The 16,634-nt window shown below is 39.8% G+C and overlaps 1 protein-coding gene and 1 long non-coding RNA gene across 5 annotated transcripts in view; one reads left to right on the forward strand and one right to left on the reverse strand.

Annotated features, from left to right (window-relative positions):
- Nucleotides 1-4,834: 4,834 nt before the first annotated feature.
- Nucleotides 4,835-6,059, reverse strand: LOC116869114. The gene is made up of 2 exons (XR_004382964.1): nucleotides 5,667-6,059; nucleotides 4,835-4,967 (listed from the first exon to the last, which is right to left on the reverse strand). It is a non-coding gene; the product is annotated as an uncharacterized LOC116869114 (long non-coding RNA).
- A 2,278-nt stretch (nucleotides 6,060-8,337) lies between these two features.
- The window catches only part of ICA1L (islet cell autoantigen 1 like), a 67,542-nt gene continuing 59,245 nt past the window's right edge, over nucleotides 8,338-16,634 (forward strand). For 2 of the 4 annotated variants that reach the window (XM_032860055.1, XM_032860053.1), the window contains exon 1: nucleotides 8,375-8,449. The gene's annotated coding sequence lies outside the window, so the exon portion shown is untranslated. Of the gene's footprint in view, nucleotides 8,450-9,332; nucleotides 9,496-16,634 lie in introns of those variants that run through there. The other 2 variants (XM_032860056.1, XM_032860054.1) reach the window with 2 other exon arrangements.

Below are 16,634 nucleotides of genomic sequence, written 5' to 3' on the forward strand. Positions count from 1 at the left end.
TCATTAGCATTTATCTTAATGCATATGTTATATAACAAATATTTAAAGTATCTTCTTAAAGTGTGACTTCCATCTTTAATGGATTGGTATTCCTCAAGCAGAGCACTTCAACCTCTAATATATGGAGAATAAGGTTGGTCTCATTACAGACTGTAATGCAGTGTATCTCATAAAAATGTTCCTATCACAGAGCTCTAGGAAGTAATACATACACTTGGCTACAATTGAGAGCCAAATTAACAGTGGATTAAACCAGTTAGGAGTTTAGTTCTCCTCTAAGATGAAATCCAGAGGCAGACCAGGGCTGAGAGAATGGTTTCCTTCCACACTTTTAGGGACCCAGGCTCCGTCTATCCTTAGAATATGATCCTCATCTTCACATAAGAGTTAGAGCCACAGTTACTATATCATTTCTTAAAAGAAAGGCCAAAAAACCAGGGGTGCCTGGGTAGCTCAGTCAGTTAAGTGTCAGGTCATGGGGGGTGGGTCTTAGGATAAAGCCCTGCATCAGGCTCTCCGCTCAGCAGAGAGTCTGCTTTTCCCTCTCCCTTGGTGCTTTCTCTCCCTCTCTTGGCTCTCTCTCCAATAAATCTTAAAAAAAAAAAAAAAAAAAAAAAAAAAAAGTGAATATCAAGTTAGCAAGAAAATATACCAGTGTGTTTTTCTCACTTAGTGCAGATTGGTATAAATTTCATCCTATCTGTAGTGTCTGGAAGTCTAAGTTTTATAGGACAAAGAAGAATTTATATTCTTGTTTTGAATGTTTTCTGAATGACCCTTTGTCAGAGTTACCTAAATGTTTTTCTTGACTCACCCAGTCTAGGCTTTTCAGTTGTATGCATACACTAGGTAGCTGAAGCAAACGTAAAGAGGCTTGTTTATTAGATGTAGTAGACAAAGAAGGAAGTGGTATTGGTCAAGTATTGGTCCCTCACTTATTTCTCAATCCTGATTGCAAGGAGGGTGCATTCTTGGTTCATGCATTCTCCCTTGGAATGATGGGTGTAACATTAGTGATCCAGTGTCTGGGATCAATCTCTGCCAGATTTCTCTTCTTGTATAACTCAGATGGTTAGATCTTTCTCCTCAAACAGGAAAAATATGAGAGGCCAACTGAAGCCTAGAAGACTCCGTGCTCTTACAACATATTGCTGTCCTACCCCCATACTCCACCTTTTCCTCAAAAGTAGGAATCTTCCCCCTTTCTGTGGTTCATTTTCCTCTTTTTTAGTTAAGCAGAGACAAGGGCTTTACATAGACTTATCTGTTCCTGAGATTCTTGTGGAGAAATGAGTGTGGCTACTTTCCTAGTACTGGGCAAAGTTAGGAACAAGGCAGTGCAGTACTCAGGACCTGCTGACTGGTACAAGTTTATTCATGCTATCTTGCCATAAATTTTGACATTCCTAAACATGTTGATACTTGCTCTTACCTCATCTAGCAAAGTTTTAAGAAACTCTTTCTTTGTCACCTGGCTGTGACAATTACCTAGAGATTATTAGGGTAGAAACTTGAGTTACGTAAGATTTTTAATTCTACATAGAGTGCAGAAAAAACATAATAGATTTTCTATGCATAGATGACCAATATTTGCTTTGTGCTTTGAATTTCGATTGGCCATTTTGAAACTGTTGTCATTGATGCATAATAATATATCAAAGTGCTTCCTATCATTATTGGGAAAAGAACAAATGAAAGTTTACATTTATATACACATAATTGCATAATTGAACTGCAACCCTGCAAACCAAATACTATCTGGGAATTTCTGATTATAACATTAAAATCTTTTCACAGGGGCGCCTGGGTGGCTCAGTCATTAAGCATCTGCCTTTGGCTCGTGTCATGATCCCAGGGTCCTGGGATAGAGTCCCACATCCGGCTCCCTGCTTGGTGGGAAGCCTGCTTCTCCCTCTTCCACTCGCCATGTTTGTGTTCCCTCTCTCACTGTCTCTTTGTCAAATAAATAAAATCTTTGGGGGGGGGGGAAGACTTTCCACAAAAATCCTGCTGTATTCTAATCTTGAAAAATCATTTGCTTATATAAAGCAAATATAAGGAGAAATAATTTTTATACTATAACTTAAGGAAAAAAAAAAAACATTTGAGACTCTGCATATGCAAGCAATATTCAATTATTTATTTTACTTAAAAAGCCACTAATTGGAATCAGGTTTCAAAAGGTAAAATCAAATTTTGCTAATGAGAAACCGCTAATAAAAGGAACTTTATTTTAATACTGAGAGTTTTAGACTATCATAGACTTATAGTATCAAACACTAAGAAGAGGTATAGGATGGGGGTTTGAGCTATTTAAAAAACCTGTTAATTAGCATTTTGTTACATAACTAAATTCATCTTTTTTTCCTTTTTAAGATTCATTTAAAGATTTTTTAAAAATTTATTTGACAGACAGAGATCACAAGTAGGCAGAGAGGAGGAAGCAGGCTCCCTGCTGAGCAGAGAACCCGATGCAGGACTCGATCCCAGGACTCTGGGGTCATGATTCAAGCCGAAGGCAAAGCTTTAACACACTGAGCCACCCAGGTGCCCCTTTAAGATTCATTTAAATGCTGATATAGTTAACATAATGTGTGATATTAGTTTCTCTTGCATAATATAGTGATTGGACGATTCCTTACGTCACCCAGGGCTCATCATAGCAAGTGTGCTCCTTAATCCCTATCACCTATTTCTCATACCCCTCTGGTAACCGTTAGTTTGTTCAGTACAGTTACAAGGCTGTTTCTTGGTTTGTCTTTTCCCTTTGTTGTGTTCTTAAATTCACATGAGTGAAATCATATAGAACTTGTCGTTCTCTGACTTATTTCACTTAACATTATTCTCTATTTCCATCCATGTTGTTGCAAATGGTGAGATTTCATTTTTTATGGCTAAGTAATCCATTGTGTGTATATATGCCACATCGTCTTTATCGGTTCATCTATTGATGCACACTTGGGCTGTTTCCGTAGTTTGGCTGTTGTAAATAATGCTGCAACAAAGAGGGGTGCATGTATCCCTTTGAATTAGGGTTTTTGTATTTTAGGGGTAAATGCCAGTAGTGTGATTACTGAATTTTAGGGTAGTTCTATTTTGAACTTTTTGAGGGACCTCCATACCATGTAACATTTCCACAGTAACTGCACAAGTTTGCATTCTCACAACGTGCAGAGGGTTTCTTTTTCTCCACATCCTTGCCAACACTTGCTGTTTCTTCTGTTTGCTTTTTTTTTTTTTTAAGATTTTATTTATTTGTTTGTCAGAGAGAGCACAAGCAGGGAGAGCAGCAGGCTGAGGGTGAAGCAGGCTCCCCACTGAGCAGGGAGCCGGATGCAGGACCTGATCCCAAGATCAGGACCCAAGCCTAATGCAGACACTTAACCAAATGACCCACCCAGGAGTCCCAGTTTCTTGTGGTTTTGATTTTAAGCTAGATAGGTCTTTAATGTAATTTAGGATTTTGAGGGGAGTTGCTTAATAGGGTTAGGTAGGCTATCTTTGTTACAATATCCACTGATATTCACAGATCTGAAGAAGTAAATTATTTTCTGGCAGTGTCTATTAAAATGGCAAACAAACAAAAACCCAAAAAAACACCCAAATCCACCTGTATCCTGCCATAGCAATCCTTTGACATTAAAATGACGAAGTGATCTTTATTTTAAAGGCGGAACATATGTGTTAGAGGGGTCAAGTTACTTGACCGGATTTCATGTAGCTAGTAAATAAGTCAGGATTTGAATTTGGATGTATCTGAGTTTAGTGCTCAAGCTCTTAACTACTACATATATATTCTGCCAATTCTTAAGTCAGTCATAAGAATGATATTTTTATAAGTGAAGAACAAGTTTGAAGATGTTTTCACCTACTTAAGAGAAAGGTTATATATAAATCTAAGTGACATTCATTGTTACCAAATTACCATAATGTTATGTTCAGCTTTGCATGTTTTGGGGTTTAAAATTATTTTCAATTTTAGTGTACTACTAAGTGTATTAACATAATAACATACAGTGTTCTTTAAAGACCCATTTCTTTTCATATGGGAATTATATATGAGGAAAAGGTAACTGTAGAAATATCTATAGCCAATTAAGGAGTATAGCCAATTAATGATGGAGATAGGACACATGCCTCAGTAATTAGAGATACAGAGAAAGGATTTTGTTAGGTACAATCTGAGAAGGTGAGCAACATCAAACAATTATATGGATAGTAAAAGTATAGACAACATGCTGGGGAATTACTAATACCAAATTCAGCTCAGTGGTGGTTTTAGGGGGAGGAAATACTTTTTCTCATAGGTTTATAACATTTCACATTTTAAAAAATCATCCTGGGGCGCCTGGGTGGCTCAGTGGGTTAAAGCCCCTGCCTTCAGCTCACGTCATGATCCCAGAGTCCTGGGATCGAGCCCCACATCGGGCTCTCTGCTTAGCAGGGATCCTGCTGCTGCTTCTCTCTCTGCCTGCTTCTCTGCCTACTTGTGATCTCTGTCTGTCAAATAAATAAATAAAATCTTTAAAAAAAATCATCCTAATAATAGTGTCTCTAATTCTAGCCTTACCTGGATCAACAAAAATGCTGTATGGTAGAGAGCATGTTTAGCTTACCCTATGTAAGTACTAGTGTAGACATCTGGGAAGATAGCTCTCCATACCCTCTCTAACTGCCACGGACCTGTTACTTCTGACTTCCTTGAAAAGATCACACAGGTTAAAAGGAAAGTGGAACACCTTAAAGAAATGGAGCTATTTCCATGACATCTGATTCAGTAGATCCCTAGTCTTTAATAAGAGAAAATACAAAAGTGTGGAATTCATGATATGTGTTTTAATATCAATTGAAGTTTTATTTGTAGATTAACAAGAGCTTTGCTTGATAGTGCAAAAGATCATTGCTGCTTATTGCTCTGGGTCCCAAATTTGTGAAGCCCCACATTCCAAGTCATCTAATTGTTTTTTCTAGTTTACCTGTAGAAGCCTACATTGGAGGAAAACACTTTATATTAGGATAAACCTGTTGATAGAAAATTAAATAGGGGCACCTGCGTGGCTCACATGGTTAAACATCTGCCTTCGGCTTAGGTCATGATGTCCAGGTCCTGGGGTGGAGCCCCGTGCCCGGCTCCTGGCTCAGTGGGGAGTCTGCTTCTCCTTTTCCTTCTCCCTCTCCCTCTGCCTCTCCCCCTGCTTGTGCTCTCTCAATAAGTAAAATCTTAAAAAAAAAAAAATTAAATTAACACTTCTATAAATATTTGCACTTCCAGATGAAATTATATCCTCCCATATAAAAGCATTTTAATAGTGTTAATTCTTTTGTTTCCTAAAAAAGCTTATTTATGAAACACTAAATTTTAAGTACTCTGGGTGCCTCATTATATGTTAAGGGACTAGTACAAGGCATTTAAGTATTTTTTTTAAAGATTTTATTTATTTATTTGACAGAGAGGGAACACAAGCATGGGGAGTGGGAGAGGGAGAAACAGACTTCCTGCCAAGCAGGGAGCCCAATGTGGGGCTTGATCCTAGGACCCTGGGATCATGACCTGAGCCGAAGGCAGCCGCTTAACGACTGAGCCACCCAGGTGCCCCCAAGTATTTTCTTATCAATCCAACAGCTAACAAGATCATTAACTCATTCTACAAACATATATCAAATACCTGATTAAGAAAACCCGATTCCTGCCCAGGAGTGTCAGTAGCTCGACCTTGTTTGCAGAAGCCATTCTTATACTCTGCTACCACTTGCCCACCTTTCTGTGTGACCTGTGAAGGGAATGTAATTATGTATAAATGCTTCATTTTATGGTGGCTTGGAGACATTGTGTATCTCCCAGTAATTTTCTCCAAAAGGTGAACAAAACCGACAGGCCTTGACCGTAGTCACTACAACTTCTGGTATATTTCTTGGAGGACTTTTCTCTGCTTGAGATTGAGCTGAAGGTTAGTATCTTCTTGAGTTAAACTTCATCCTGTCGAGGGCACTTGCAGTCAGTTGGGCCTCTGCCTTTGACGTGAGTGGTGATCCCATGGTCCGGGGATCAAGCCCCACATGGAGCCCCTCATCGGGCTCCCAGCTCACTGGAGCCTGCTTCTCTCCCTCTGCAGCTCTGCCTGCTTGTGCTGTCTCCCTCTGTCAAATGGACGAATAAAATATTTAAAAAAACAAAAGTTCATCCTTTTGGAAGAAGCATTTTCTAAAATACCCCCAAGAAACTTAACATGTGCATAGTAACATTCTGAAAGTCATTTTCTTATCATATTAGAATAATTTATTCTTTGGGAAGAAAGGTGTTCAACTCTTTTTAGACATTTTATACAGTATCCATCAGTTGTCAGTTAGCTGTCTTTGCTTCTGTTCACTTACTGATTGAATAAACTCATTCAGAATGCAGTATGTATTAGGCTCTGTGTTTAAGAGGTAAAGCTCCCAAAATGCATAGGCGTTTTATTTTGGAGGAGCTCAACATCCAGTGAGGAAGACAGGCAGAAAAATAATTACAATTGTTGAGAGTAGAAATATGTCCTTAGGAGGGATGCCAAACTTACCATGAGTGAGTCAGGAAAGATCTGAGGAAGTACAGCAGTCATCCTTACTGCCAAATGCTAATTCTTACCTTTCTAAGGGTCTGAACTTGAAGAATCAGGAAAGCTGTGGACTCTTTCTGAGGTTGTCCCCATGGGGTTAATGAGGTTGAAATTCAGAAAACTAAAACTTGTTTTTCAGAGACCTGTTTCTCCCTAATCAGCTGTTGTGTGTTTACAGACCCCGTTGACAAATTAATTAGGGAGACCTAGGCTAGAAGTCATTGATATGGTTCCAGCCTATGAACAGCAAGGCCCTATTTTCCTTACCCTAGATAATGAGCCCAAGAGCCCCTCCAGTTTATCCCGGCTTTCTTGGAGAAAACCCATAGTCCCTTTCCTTGTCTTAAGATGTCTGACAGCAGGGGCTGAATTTTGCCTCATTTTAAGTCTCCACCACGAGCACAGGATTGTATGTTACACATTTGCTCAGTAAGCATGCTCCATCTTTCCTCAGGAATAACCATAAGTTTTCACCACACTTTTCATCAATATATATGTAATCCGAACCCCTGTCGTTATAAAAAACTTCTCTTCCCCTTATAGGTGGCAGATTTGAAGCTTGCCCTATTATGTCTTTTCTTTGGCTGCCTCTAGAATAAACCCTTTTCTTTTGTACATGACGTCTCAGTGATTGGCTTTGCTGTGCTTTGGAGAGTGGAACTTGGGTTTGGTTACATTTCCCAAAAAATACTTTTAAAAGACCTATACCAAAATTTTGCATATTATTTTAGGTATTCACCTATTCCTTGAAACACCATATATTTCAGGGTTAGAATCCCGGCCAAAAGACCTCTTACTATTTTCAGTCCAAGTTAACTCCAGTATACATAGCCTCTTCCTTTTCCTATTCTAAAACCATTTTCAGGTTTTTAAGGTAAGTACTTTGTAATAATATTCTAGAATCTCACTCCATCTTTCACGATCTTACAGACTTACAGTTATCACCTGGAGTGTAAGCTTTTTTCCTTTGTAGGCTGTGTCACAGTTGTAATTCATACTTTGGAAAGCTTTGGTAAAGTGATAAGATATTTTGAGTCACCTTTGAAAAGAAAATTCTTTGAATTTAAATTATCTTCCACCAGTAACAATTCCCTTATTTTTATTCTTTAGTTTTTAGGCTCAAATTTTGCCTTTTCCTCTTGAAGACTCATTTATGACCACAAATTATGGTTATGTATATGTGCATTTGAGGTCAGTTATTAACAGCTGTTAACTTAATCCTCTTTAAACCCTTACGATAAGAGTTAAATACAGCACGTGAACAGTTACCGCGTGCGGGCACTGGTCCTGAGGAGCGCCCCAGGATTCAGGGATGCCTGAGGCTCCGAAGCCCCTGGCCGGGTAGGGGTGGCCCCGGAAGGCCTGGCGGGTGCGGTGTGGACTCGGAGGTGGCAGGGAGGGGACCCGGGCGGAGGGCGCTGGGCTTAGAGAAAGAAACCGAGAATGCCTCATTGGTCTCACACACAGTTCCTTAATTCTGACGTTCCGACCGTTTCGGTGTTTGTTAACCACCTGTAATTTGGTAAAAACAGACCAGAATGGGTCCCGGAGTTCGTCAAAAAACGGACCGAGAGCCGGGCCTCGGCGGGGTCAGGGCAGAGCCCGAAAGGGCGAGAACGCGGACGCCAGACCGAGACGCCGAGGGCAGCGCGGTTTAAATCTCCCGCCTCCCGCAGCCGGAGCCCGACACCTCCACGCTCGGGTGCGGAGGGGCACGGGCTGCGGGAGTGGCCCGGCAGCGTCTCGGGGCTCGCGGGCGGCGGCGGCGGCGGGAACGGGTGCCGGGACGGACCTCCGCGTAGCCAAGTGCGACCCGAGGTGGCGGAGGACCGGCTCGTCGCGGCTTCAGCGTCGCGGTGAGAGTCTGCGGCCTCCCGCCCCCCCCCCCTCCCGGCGGCGGTCAGGCCGCGCCCCCCACCCCCACCGCCCCCGGTCTACCGGGCCGGAGGCCAAACCCATGGTTCCCGTGGCGACGCCCTGAGGTGGAGGCGCGGCGGGAGGTGCACGCCACGCGCGCACGCGGTCTCTCGGGGCCTCGCCGGCCCTTGCGGCCTCCCTCCCGGACGGGGTCCGGGTCCGAGCTCCCCGGGGCAGAACGGGCCAGGAGTGGTTTTCGGCGAGGTTGGAGCCCCTCCGGACGCAAGGAGCTGCCCGCCCGCGGGCCCCGCTCGCGAACGTGCGCAGGAGCCCGAGGCTTGTTCGGGCGATTCTCTCGAAGGTGGAGATCGCTTCCCGCAGAGCAGATGTTCCCAGCCTTTAGGTGCTTTCGCTGCTGACCTCTTTTTTCCCCGTTGTGCTTATTTTTATGTCATTATTTTGTGATGGAAATGTCTTCTTTAGAAGGAAGTGGCAAGCGTTTGGCAAAAACAAAACCTAAGTAAATGTGCGGTTTGAGGCGAACTGCGGAATGGCCGAGCTCCGCGGGCTTCCGCGCTCAGATCCTCCGGCCTGAGGCCGTGAACCCGGCCGCTGCACCCCTCCGGCTGGTGGATCACCGGGTCGGGTGCCCAGATGATGTCAATGGTCAGATACCTGATGCTCTGAGAAAGATGGAGAGGGGAAAAAATCCGACCTGGCAACCACCCCGCGATGCTGTGGGTTTGCCAGCAGAGGGGGTGGGATTATTTTTCATGTCATAGATGATGTTCACGCACCGAGCGTAAACCCTGCTGTAAACTGCGGGTCACTGTAAAACAGCTTATTGGGAAGATCACATTTATCCCCGGTTTTGGATTTTCTCTAAGCATTTATGTATTGATTTATTTGGTTTAGACTTAGGCAACATACTGTAAGGCGATATTACTTTCATCGTTTTAACATCAGTATTTATGGAGTAGCCACAGGTGCCTCCTCCTTTAGTAGGAGTTAATTACACATGTATTGGCCAAATAAACAACTAATGGTATGTATATACTTTTTATATGATGAAAAATTTTACTCGTTTTATATTTGGCTGTGCCCAGCGTTACCAATATTCTTTGAAATTTCTGTATTTAATAGTGCAGAATGATTGTGCATCTAGCCATTGAAATAACTGTGTGCAAGACATTGCTCTAATTATAAGTAATTATAATTGCCAGACAAATCATTATAATTTTAGAGTTAAATGGGTGCTCAGAGCTCAGCCTGTCCAAAGTGGGAAGGCTGAAAATATGAGACTGGTGCCAACATGAGACTAGTGGGAAAACTAGGGAATCACATTTTTATTAGAAATATTTATTATGAAGTAATTAATAAAAATTTATACCAGTGACTGAACTAGTACCAAATAGCAAAATATATCAGATATAAAACAGATGATATAAATTGTTTTGTTGACACTGTCCGACTTTGTGATTTCATGTGTGCTATGTCCTACAACTAAAATTTTTGACTTTGTTGATTTTCTGTATATGTCTGTTTTCTATTTCACAGATTTCTACTCTTACTTTCATTCTGTTTTATTTTGGGTTTAATTTGCTCCTCTTTTTCTAACTCATTAAGGTGGAAAGAAATAATTGATTTTATACCTTTGTTCCTTTTATATAAGCATTTAAAGCTGTTAAGTTTTCCTCTAAGCTTGCTTTAACGAAATCCTACAAGTTTGGAATGTTTTCATTATCACTTAAAGATACTTCAAAATCTCTCTGTGATTTCTTTGATCCATTATTTATTTAGGCGTGTTACCTTATTTCTAAATATTTTAGAATTTTTAAGGTATATTGTTGCTGTTGATTCCTAAATTAGTGATGTTGTGGTCAGAAAACATATACAAACCTATGGTCTGTAATAGGTTAGGCAAGAAGAAAAAAAAAAAAAACCTCAATAAATTTAAAGGTATTGAAATGTTCCAGTTACCCTCAGGGAAAAATGTGTTTTCTACTGGTGGTTGGTGGAGTGGCCTAAATGTCAGTTAGGCGAAGCTGGTTGAGAGTGTTGCTCAAACCTTGTATATTCACATTTTTAATGTCTCCTTATTCTGTCAGTTACTCTGGGTGAAGTGTTAAGTCTCAAGTCTCTAATTATGATTATAGATTTGTCTGTTTCTCCGTTCAGTTATGTCAGACTTTACCTTGGATTTGGTAGTATTGTTAGTCACATACACTTTAAAGATAGCTGTGTCTTTTTGCCAAATTGACCCTTTTATCATTATGAAATGTCCATTTTATCCCTGAAAATACTTTTTACATGGATGCCTGTTCTGATGGACATTAATACAAGCTTAATGTTTGCCTCTTGCCATCTTTTTCCTCTTAACTCATCTGTGTGTTTATGCTTAAAGTGTGTTTTTTATAAACTGCAGACTGTTGGGTTGTAGTTGTTTATTTAGTCTCACAACAATCATTGTGTTTTAATAGTGTTATACAGTCCACTTCTATTTTTCTAACTTTTTTCTGTGTTTGGATAAAGCATATTGGTCTTCTTTTTCCATTTTTTCATTTATTCTTTTGTTCTCTTCCCCTGCTGCCTTTTTGGGTGAACTGAGTTTTTAGAAGAATATTTCTTTTTCTATCTTTTTAGTTTAGTCTCTTCATGTTATATTTTTATTGATGATCTTAGAGATTGATTACATATGTGTCTTGAATTTATCACTGCTGATTTTCAAACATTCTAGTCCTTCCTCAACAGTTTAAGAATATTACCCTTTATACTTGGAATTACCATCTTCTCGCCTTTTGTGCTCTTACCTTCTATATATTTTACTTCTACATGTGCTCTATATTTTTATTACTTTTAATTTAAAGAATCAGTAATCTTTTAGTGAAATTTAAAGATGCATGTGTATATGTAATGTTTAAAATATTTAAAAATTCCTTTGTATTTATCAACATATTTATGCTTTTTGTTCTTTCAAGATTTTATTTAAATTCAAGTTAGTTCATATATAGTGCAGTATTAGTTTCGGGGGTAGAATTTAGTGATTTATCAGTTGCGTGTAACACCCAGTGCTCATTACATCACATGCCTTCCTTAATGCCCATCACCCAAGTACCCCATCCTCCCACCCACCTCTCCTCCAGCAACCCTCAGTCTGTTCCCTACATTTAAGAGTCTCTTATAGTTTGCCCCTCTCTCTGTTTTTATCTTATTTTTCCTTCCCTTCCCCTATGCTCATCTGTTTTGTTTCTTAGATTCCACATGGGAGTGAAATCATAAGGTATTTATCTTTCTCTGACTGACTTATTTCATTTTAGCATAATATACTCTAGTTCTATCCACATCATTGCAAATGGCAAGATTTCATTCTTTTTGATGGCGGAGTATTATTCCGTTGTGTGTATATAGAGCACATCTTTTCAACACGACCAAGTGGGATTTGTTCCTGGGCTGCAGGAATATCCACAAATTTCAACATCCACAGATCAATCAATGTGATACACCACATTAATAAAAGAAAAGATAAGAACCATATGATCCTCTCAATAGATGAAGAAAAAGCATTTGACAAAATACACCATCCTTTCTTGATTAAAAAAAATCCTTAAGAAAATGCTTCTCCCGGGTCCCTGGGTGGCTCAGTGGTTAAATCCTCTGCCTTCAGCTCAGGTCATGATCTCAGGGTCCTGGGATCGAGTCCCACATCGGGCTCTCTGATCGGCAGGGAGCCTGCCTCCTCCTCCCCTCTCTCTATGCCTGCCTCTCTGCCTACTTGTGATCTGTCTGTCCAAAAAAAAAAAAAAAACCATAAAAAAAAAAAAAGCTTCTCCCTCTCTTCCCCACTTGTGCTCTCTCTCTCAATAGCTCTCACTCTCTCAAAATCTTTTTAAAGAGGGGTGGGGGGTGAGGGGTGCGCCTGGTGGCTCAGTTGGTTAAGTGTCTGCCTTGGGCTTAGGTCATGATCCCAGAGTCCTCTGAAATTTTTATGTGTTTGAAAATTGATGACTTGCAACCATTTACTTTGTAGCTCATTTTCTTCGATAGAGATATATAAAATGATGATGTAGCTTGCAAATGATGATGTCTTCAGTGGATGAATTATGTTAAGTTAGGGTTGCCTGGGTGGCTCAGTCAGTTAAGTGTCTGTTTCTTGGTTTTGGCTCAGGTCATGACTTTAGGGTTGTGAGTTCTAGCCCCATGTCAGGCTTCACACTCACTGGGGAGTTGGCTTGAGGATTCTCTCTCCCTCTCTCTCTGGCCCTCCCTCCCCGCGCCCTGCTCATGTGCATTCGCATTCTCTCTCTCTCAAATAAATAGATAAATCTTTTTTAAAATATGGTAAGATATTCCAAATTATTAATAATAAAAATTATTATAAAAATAATTTTTATCTATAAGGTTGAGAAAAATTAGAAATTTAATAACAGTATTCTGAGTTCCAGTGAACAAGCACTTTCATCCATTACTGGTGGGCATAAAAATCAGTACAATGTCTATGGAGGACAGTTTAAGAAAATGACAGATTTTAAATGCATATATCCTTTGATTCAGCCAACATACTTCCAGGATTTTATCCTATAGATAAACTTGCATGTATTTTAAATAATACATATACATTTATTCTTATTTTTTATTCAGCATGGTTTAATAATATTCCAGAAACAATCTTTAAATATCCATCAATAGTATACCATTTTAGTAAATTATAACACATCCATTAAATGAAATGTTAAATATCCATTAAAGTTATATTCCCCTATGTAGAAAATTCCATGTCATATTCTTTTTCTTTTCCTTCCTTCCTTCCTTTCTTTTTTAAGATTTTAGGTATTAACAGAGAGAGAGCACAAGCAGGGGGGACAGCAGAGGGAGAAGGAGAAGCAGGCTCCCTGATGAGCAGGGAGCCCTACTGGGAACTTGATCCCAGGACTCTGGGATCATGACCTGAGCCAAAGGCAGATGCTTAACTGACTTAGCCACCCAGGCGCCCCCAAGTTGTATTCTTTTTCACTTCACATTGTACACAGTACTCACTTGTATCCATTGTCTAATGTTGCTGAGGAGATGTCTGAGGCCAGCATAAATTATTTAATTTGTAGGTGACCCTGTTTCTTCTAGATCCTAAAAGCATCCTTTTTCCATCCTTAAAATTTGGCAACATTCCATAATATATCTTAAATCTTGATCATTTCCTGTTAATTTTTCCTGATATATAATAAGATCTTTCAGTTGTTCACTTCTATATCCTTGAATATTTTGGCTGTTCCATATTGTTTGTCTCTCTAAGAATATTACTTATGTTAGATTTTAGTTGTTTATCTTACAAATCTATCATCTTTGTTCTGACTACTTTGTTAGAGTCTAACCACCTTTATTTTGTCATATTCATTCTGAATGATTTTCCTTGGCTTGTCATCCTTATTATTAACTTGGTTTTCTGAAGTATCTTTTCTACTTGGAGTTGTTTCTAATATGACTTCAAGTACTGTGGTATTTTTTCTTTTTTTCTTTTTATCTTTTGTTTGTTTCAGCTCTTTTTAAAAATCTGTTTTGTGGAGTTATGTTCTATTTATTTGATACAAAGCGGTTTTTCTTTAAAATTCTATTTTATGAAGCAGTTCTTCAAATGTGTGTTTTTTCCCCCCTCTTTTCCACATTATGATCCCTCTTCCTTTTATGCAGTCTTACATTTTTATGTTATTTATTGTTGAAAAGTTATGTTCCGGCCTGCTCTTTGCCCAAAAATGGCATAAGTCATTGGAAAAGCTGCCTTAGAGGCTGAGACAGGAGACTGAACACATTGTCGTGATCTCTCTTCTTTAAACTGGCTGCTTGGTAACACAGTTGTCATATGCTCTCTGTAAGCAGGTTCCCACAGGATATGTTAAACATTCACGCCAGATGCAGAGCAATGCTGACCTATCTCTGATTGATCTGCTTTACTCTGCTGTGCAGGTTGGCCACTAGCTTACTGTTTCTGTTTCTCTACAGCCATGCTTGGGCTCCTGGTGAGGAAAATAAAAAATGTCATGGCAACTGTAAGTTTAGGGAGCCCAGTACATGACACCTCTTGGCTCTTTTATTCCTTCCTGAGATTGGGACCAATTCAGATGTGGTCAAAAGAGCTTAGTTAGGCAGGTGGAGATAAAATATCAACTTCATTGTTGAGAGAGCTGTTGGAAGATATGTATGGTATAGGTGGTCTTCTCATATGTCTGTCCCCAGCCCAGACCTGGAGTAGCCCACCCAAGGGATACTTTGGATCTTTGTAGTAGACATGCTTACCTAAAGACTTTTGATGAATTAGCTCTCCCCAGTCAAAAAATGTGGACCAATGGTGAACTCACCAGTCAGGTTTCTCACTTAAGGGGTAAAGGGGCAAGACGCTAGGAAGATTTATGGAAAGTCTGTCCTCACGGAAACTAGAAGAAAAGAGACATCCCCACCTTAAACACCATGATCTCTTCTTTACTAGTCTTCTCTGCCAGGCTGTGATAGGGAGATAGGTACCAAGTAGAATGCTGTCTGCTTTCTCCTTAAGTCTGGTTGCTATGCCTTTAAGGACTCATGTTTTCAAGTTAGTGATTGATTATGGGGAAGTGTTCTTTAGGACGCACTCAATTTGCCAAAACTGGATCTGTTTGAGATTAGAGGAGATGCATGGCAGATTTGGGCAGCCTCTTTAAATATGATGCAAAACCTTATGGTAGCTGAGAGTTATGTGTTGGCATCAATGCTGTGAGATGTGGCTATTTTGCACAGGGGTTTCCTTCTCTAATTTTGGTTCTGTTTTGGTCAGCAAAAGGAATTATGCGAACAAGCATGCATTTCCCCCTCTTTCCCAGAAGCTGTTAACCTTTTAAATCCTTGCTCATCTAACAGATGAACATACTTTTCTTACATTTGTGCTTCTTGAGTTACAAAAGAGATTAGATAACATTTTTGTGTATTCATTGCATCTTTGAAGTTCTTTTGTGAATTGCCTATTCTTATTTTGTCCTTATCTTTCAAATGGTGTTTGTCTTTTCACTTATGAGTTCTTTAATTTAATTTAAAAATAATTTAAAAATTTAAAATATTAAATTTTATTTAAAAATAATGGGGCTTCTGGGTGGCTCAGTTGGCTAAACATTTGCTTTCCACTTGGGTCATGATCCCAGGGTCCTGGGATCAGGTCCTGCATTGGGCCTCCTGCTCAATGGGGGTTTACCTCTCCCTCTCCCTCTGTGTTCGCTCTCTCAAGTAAATAAGTAAAATCCTAAAAAAAATAAAATATTTTCTTATTTCTATCTTACCTTGCCTAGTTATTTCTTTTCAAAATTTGCTTATGTTCCATTTGTTATATAAAGTTAAATTTTTAAATTATTTTTTAAATATTATTAAAGTTGTATATGACCCTTTAACAGTAAAATATTCAAGGATCATAATGTATAAAAGCAGCCTTCCCATTCCTGTTCAAGTTCTGATCTCCATTGGCACCTACCTTCAACCTATTTCCCCTGATATGCCCCCCCACCTCTAAATTTTGTGTTTATATGTAGATTTTTAAAAGATTTTATTTTTAAGTAATCTCTTCACGCAACATGAGGCTCAAACTTCGAGCCCTGAGATCAAGAGTCACACCCTCTACTGACTGTACCAGCCAGACACCACTATATGCTGATACTTGATTTATTGATTTAAGGCATTATCTACCTTAAATGGCAGATGAGGAATTAGCTACACTTCACCACCGCTATTACCACTTGTCCTCCCCCAGTATAGATTTAATACTGTTTTTATTACAACCAATTAGTGTTTATGTTGTTGTGAACAATCAATTTTTTTTTAAAGATTTTATTTATTTATTTGTCAGAGAGAGTGAGCACAGGCAGACAGAGAGGCAGGCAGAGGCAGAAGGAGAAGCAGGCTCCCTGCTGAGCAAGGAGCCCGATGTGGGACTCGATCCCAGGACCCTGGGATCACGACCTGAGCCGAAGGCAGCCGCTTAACCAACTGAGCCATCCAGGCGTACCGAACAATCAATTTTTTTAAAGATTTTGTTTATTCATTTGAGTGAATGAGAGAGAGTACAGGCAGGGAGAGGGTCAGAGGGAGAGGCAGACTCCCCACTGAGCAAGGAACCCCACATGGGGCTTGATCCCAGGACCTTGGGATCATGACCAAAGTAGAAGGCAGACACTT

The sequence above is a fragment of the Lontra canadensis genome, unplaced genomic scaffold (assembly GCF_010015895.1).
Source record: "Lontra canadensis isolate GAN:19392208 unplaced genomic scaffold, GSC_riverotter_1.0 scaffold18, whole genome shotgun sequence".
Classification (NCBI taxonomy): Eukaryota; Metazoa; Chordata; class Mammalia; order Carnivora; family Mustelidae; genus Lontra; species Lontra canadensis.